Raw genomic sequence first — 6,695 nt, forward strand, 5'->3', positions numbered from 1 at the left:
TTAAATTTCAGCCTGCATGTACGTTTTCCAATTTTATGCAAACTTTAATTCAGGTCAAATTACGATATTAAGCGGTCTTTTTCTTCTAATTTTTTTTTTTTTTTACTTTTTCCTGTCATTTTTATCTTTTTTTTCTAATTTGAACGAAATTGATCGTAATTATGAGTCATAGAGATGCCAGAGAGATCATGTAAACTGAATAAGACAAATTTTGATATTTTGTCTTTTTATCTTTTAAAATTTTACTGACTAAAGCAAATATTTGTTTCTGACTTCGATAATGTAACAGCAGTTGACTCGGAAACATAACATTATTTTTAATATAGAGTTATTGGGTAGATTAGTAACATTACTCAGATTAACAACATTAGTAACTTTAGTTATACCAGTAACATTATTCACATTAAACAGTTTGGTAACAATTAACACGTTAATCAGTTTAGTAATATGTGCGACATTAATCACTGTAGTGGAGTTGGGAAAGTGAAAGTAGGAAAACAGGACGGCTGGTAAGAATACGAAGAACATTTCTATCCAGAACAGGGTTAGTGATACAGGAAGATTAGTAAGTCCGTGGGGAGTCGTCTCCGTACAACATCCGGATAGCTCTAATTGAGCGGTCTATACTTGCTGCTTATATGGCTAATGGATAAGTCCATCTTAGTGATTATAAGGGTGTGTATGTCCCCACAACGATCACCTTAGTAACATTAGTCACATCAAAAACATTAGTCACCTTATTAACATTAGTCACATCAAAAATTCAGTAACAATTAATCAGCTTAGTAACATGTGTCACATTAATCACCTTTAATAACATTTGTCACATAAATTACATTAGGAACATTTGTAATATTAAACACCATAGTAACATTTGTCATATTAGTCATCTTAGTAACATTAGTCACATTAAAAACTTTAGTAACAATTAAAACATTAATTAGCTTAGTAACATCTGTTTAATTAATCATCTTACTAACATTTGTCGCATTAACCACTTTACTAACATGTGTCACATTAATCACCTTAGTAACATTTGTCACATTAATCACTTTAGTAAATTTGTCACATTAATCACCTTAGTAACATTAGTTACACTATCAGCTTAGTAAATTTGTCACATTAAACACCTTAGTAACATTAGTCACACTATCAGCTTAGTAAATTTGTCACATTAACCACCTTAGTAACATTTGTCATATTAAACACCTTAGTAACATTTGTCATATTAGTCACCTTAGTAAAATTAGCCACATTAAACACTTTAGTAACATCTGTCACATTAATCACCTTAGTAACGTTTGTCATATTAATCACCTTATTAACATTTATCACATTTAACACTTTAGTAACAGTCACAGTAATCACCTTAGTAACATTTGTCACATTAATCACCTTAGTACCGTTAGTCATATTAATTGTATTAGTCACATTAACATTAGTAATACGTTGTAGTCCTATGAAAGTGCCATAAAGGAAACGCTAACAACAGGTTTAAGTAGAAAGAATGCATTGTACAAAAATGTGAGTACAAAGAAATGATGTCGGTACTATTCGACTGGTAAGCTAGATAGTCTGTAGTATCATGTTAGGTTGCGATATTTTCTCCCACAAGAGTATCAATCTGGTGAATGAGTAAATCCCCCTAACAGTAAATTTAGCCACAGTACAATTAGTCAGATTAGTAACATTATTTACATCAGTGACATTAGTCAGATTAAGCACCTTAGTAACATTAGTCACAATAGTCACATTTATAGCATTAGTAACATTAGTAGCATTAGTAATATAATAAAAAAATAGCATAAAATGTAAAAGTTTAGTTTGTCTTGTCTTTTTTTACAGCATAATTTTTAGTTATTTTATGACAAATCACAATACCTCTCATCAACGATTAAATGTATACGATGAGTTGAACACAAGGGATTATTTTACTCGAGTGAAATTCTGAGTTTATACTTTTCTCAACAGTTTGGTTAGTCTTCTTTTTTGGCAAACCATAATTCCTTTTTGTGATATTAAACGCCTACACATAAGGCAACAAGTATTTTATACAATTATGATTAAAAACATGTTTGGATGCAAAAATAATCAGAATGCACTTGATAAGGGATTGAACTCAGACTTGTTACTTACACTGTTGAGATTGCACAATTCTTTTGGGTTTGCTTAGGAGGCACCACTTACCAAGGCCAGAAGACATTCGAGGATAAGAGTTAATGAGATGAGATGATGCGCCGAGTGAAATTGATGAGTAGAATGATTAAAATTTGATTTCTAATGATGAGGTTGCTTCCTGGAAGATATTAGTTGAGTTTCAATTTGGAGACGACCATGTTGTAGTCTGCAGGGAATCAGTCCCATGGTAATGTGTGTCCTGCGGATGAAAAGTTCTCTCTGATCAATGAAAATCTCGTTTGTTTCCAAGAAAGCTGAAAAGCAAACAAAAGTCGTAATAAGACGTTATTTTTAAATATGACTTCTTAAAGAATTCGTTTCCCTTCATTTATTTTTTTCATGTCAGTGAATATTCGATTAATAGTAAATAAGAAATGTTTCAATATCTATTCATAAAGTTACTTGTAGGCGTGAAACAAAGAATCACTTGTCTAATAGCTTTATTAATACAAATAGTAATGCAAGTGTTGTATAATTACGTTGACACACTGGTTCCCGTTATATCACCAAAGTTAAGCAACGTTGATTCTGGTCAGTACTAAAATAGGTGACCATTTAGGAATTCCAGGTGCTCTATGTGCTCTCTGATTATCTCAGTATTTTTCCTGTCATCTGCCACTGGATTCAAGCAGTGCCGATTCAGAATTATGGTTGGAAACATTATTTTTAGGATAGAGTTATTGGCTACATTAATACATTTACGCAACCTTTGCGTCACCTTTACAGGGGGCATCCATTGTCTCTTGAAATTGAACAGAGGCATCGAATTCAAGTGTATTTCAGTGGTCTATCCTTGAATCGTTACTATTGCCGTAGAACCCCGGGATACGGTGGCCCTAGGATACGTTTTTTTTCAGGTTACGATATGGAATATGACATTTTCCCGACCTCTGGTTACAGTATTTGCTTTGCCTTACAGTGTTATTTATAATGTTATTTGTATGTATACAGCATAATCGCATTGACACACCGGTTCTCGTCAGATCACTGAAGTTAAGCAATGTTGAGCCTGGTTAGTACCAGATGGGTAACCATTTGGGAATTCTAGGCGCTGTATGTGCTCTCCGCTTATCTCGGCATTTGTTTCTAGTCGTCCTGTACAGACACTTCACTTGCAACTGGTATTTAACAATGTCGACTCAGGAGAGGTGTGGTTGGAGATTGCATACCTTCTGCCACAAAAATTTCACATGCAGGCACCCCTACGTGGGTATCCACCGTCTGTCAAAGACTGAAGGCGCCTGTTGTTGTTGTTTTTTAACATGTGTATTATATACTGTACTGTATTTTGTTACGAATCAATTACTGCTCAAATCCCTACAGCTCACTGTTAAATCAGATTAAAAATAGTAACCCTTATGTTCCAAATGACAATATGCCTTGTTTGAGGTGAAAAAGAATATAACAGATGATGAACCGTTTCTTGGAAGTAACATTCAACAATACAGTCTAAACAAATAGAGTGTGTTCAATGTTACATAGAAAAAACAATCGTATTTACCAATATGTTTTTTTTTTTCATTTATGCCGTATCCAGGGGTGCTACTGTACTGATATTCAAAATGACCTCCCTGATAAAATTGTGTCCGGGATGGGTATATTCGCTGATGATACCATGCTTTATAATAGACATGAGGACTAACGAATGCACTCATATCCAAAGGCAATGGGTGAAATTTTAGAAAACGCCCATGAGTCACTCGTTGAATGGAGTCACAAGTGGATAATAACTTTTACTGCTAATAAATAACGGTTTTTTTTTCATCCAACAACTACAAAAGACTTTCCCAACCATCGATTGCCGTGACGAATAAGAATCTACATGAGTCTTCACTTTAAAATTCATAGGCAACATGAATTGGGATAGATATATTGACGATATTTCCAAAGCTGCTGAAAAGAAAATTACTCACACCAGAGAGTATATTTTATTATTACAAAGACACAATTCGCCCATGCATGGAGTATTGTTGTCACATCTAGCATTATTTTTTTTTTCAAAAAAGAGTCTCACTATCAACCTATCTCCAACCACTGTCCTATCACTGTGATATTGCATCGCTGTGCCTGTCTTACAAGTACTAGCACCTGCTTGATGTGCATAGTCCCGACTAACCCGACAAACAGCAAAATCCAACTCCTTCACTGGAGAGGTCTCTAGATTTTGGAAAGGCTCTACTCTAAACGTTTCCTCCTCCGGACTGCTAAACTTTGATATTCCCTCCCTGTTTCCTGCTTCATTGACTATATTGAGCTGCAGAAGTTTAAATGTAATGTGAACAGACTTTTCGCTGATCGACTCCCTACAGTTACCTGTTAAATCCGATGACAGATGATGAACCGTTTCTTGGAAGAAACGTTCAACAGTACAGTCTAAGTGAATAGACTGCGTTTAATGTTACGTAGAAAATAAAAACAATCATATACATGTGTTTTTTAATGCGCTTTAGATGTGCCTTTTTTTAATTTTCATAAATCAAAAAAATGTGTGTAGCTATCACAGTTACAAAGTTATAAAAATCACACACAGTTACAAAAAAATCACAGTGTTACAAAATTACAGTTACAAAGTTACATATATGTGAGAAACGCACATATACGATACCTTGTCTTACAGTTTTATTACCGCTTATTAAGTCTTTCCTCAATATATAAAAAAAATTATAATTGCACAAAAACAGTTTATATACTTACCTGTTAGGTTAAAAAATATTGTACATCAAAATTTAAGCACATTTATCCAGTATTTCTGTTTTAATAAAATTAAATCAAATTGGATCAGTAAAGGTTTCTAATCGGTATTATTATTATGAATTTGTGAAAATTAAAGTTTGAAATATGTCACTTGACTGTTAATTTAAATCTAAGAGGAAAATGGGGGACGAAACATTTCACCGTAAAAATATGTTTTTTTTTAAATTTTATAAATTACTTGATGAAATTGTGTATATTTTTGGTGTAAATCTTTCATGTAAGCACATTATATAATTTTTGTGTCATTTTTTATTTTTATTTTTACGAATAGTTTTTATTATTAGAGGGAACTTGGATGATGCCGTTTTATTAGTATAGAGATTAAAACATATAATCTGTTTAAGACAGATCTAATTAAAAATAAGGTAAATGTTTACTTTAGTGTCCTTAACTCCATATTTTCAACAATAAAAAAAATCAGCACGCAACGTTAATATTAACATCATAAAGGTCTGTTATTCTACAAAAAAAAAGAAGAAGAAATAAACAAAATTAGAATCGACGCAGTTGGCAGCCTTCAGTAACTCCATCACTAACCCTAAGTCGTAGGTGAACATAAGCCAACATGTACTTTTTTTATTGCATAAAATAAAAAATAAAAACAATTTTTCGTTTTTCTTTTTAATTTTAATTTTTATTTTGTAGGGCCCTAATTGTACCGATCCAACATTCAGTGAAATATACTTTTACTTGGTAGATGTAAACGTCGCCTTGTTGAATCTTTTTTTTTTTTTTGACATTATGTAGTTTAGGACCCTAAAGTAAAAACTTGCACACAAATTAAAATACTTATGAAACACGTTTTTGGTACCTGTGCAGTTTACGGACCGTGCTGAAATAATAATGTTATTATGTATAAAGTCATTCATAATATGTGGAGGAGAGAGCTTGTTAACTAATCTGTACTAAACAAAAGACACTGTATAAATCCAATTAAACTTGAAAACCCTATCTAAAATATAATACGGTCTGCAGACTGTAGAAGCACCGATTTTTATTATTAACATTAAATTAAAAAAATATATATAGTGACGTTAGCATTTTTCTACAGTTATTGAAACTGTTCATAAAATGATGTCCCGGATGTAAAAAGATCTTGAAAATCCCCATTTTTCGCCTAAAATTATCGAACATTTGAAACCTGTATCAAATGACACGCATCAACAATAAAGATAAAAGTTGTGTTACACTCAGTACACATCTTTCTAAAACACTGCTTGCACTGCTTCTGTGATTCATATCGTCATTGAGACTAATGGTACTGCTTTGTGGTGATATCAGTAGTTCCACTCACTATAGTCACTAATATTGATATTAGTGAGGGAAAGTGTTGTGGCTCATTTAGTAAGGACGCTCTTTTCTTGATCAGTGGTCTTAATCGAACTACTGCTCTGGATACTCCATAAAACAATGGGACACTTTTATTAATGTAATATAGTCTGACATCTGTTAATATCTATTTAGTTATGTCATATAGTGTTAATTACATATTTTTGTTTCTTCTTTGTCCCATAGAAATACTATCAAATAGTAATCATTGTTTAACATTAAAATTTTTATTTTTCTTCTTTTCTTCTTCTTCTTTTCTCCTTCTTCTTCTTCTTCTTCTTCTTCTTATTATTATTATTGTTATTGTTATTATTATTATTATGATTGTTGTTGTTTTTTCGAAATTTTTCGGTATTGTCCTTAGTGCCTAGTGGCCAATATTATTGGTGCTTTCTTAACTTTTTTCACCTTCCATATGCCTGTGAGCTCTTTGA

The 6,695-nt window shown here is 32.4% G+C and overlaps 1 pseudogene; it reads left to right on the forward strand.

Annotated features, from left to right (window-relative positions):
• Positions 1-3,121: 3,121 nt before the first annotated feature.
• LOC145273712 (5S ribosomal RNA) lies at positions 3,122-3,238 on the forward strand (annotated as a pseudogene).
• Positions 3,239-6,695: the final 3,457 nt, after the last annotated feature.

Source organism: Euprymna scolopes, chromosome 4, assembly GCF_053919585.1.
Source record: "Euprymna scolopes isolate OS-2025 chromosome 4, ASM5391958v1, whole genome shotgun sequence".
NCBI lineage: Eukaryota > Metazoa > Mollusca > Cephalopoda > Sepiida > Sepiolidae > Euprymna > Euprymna scolopes.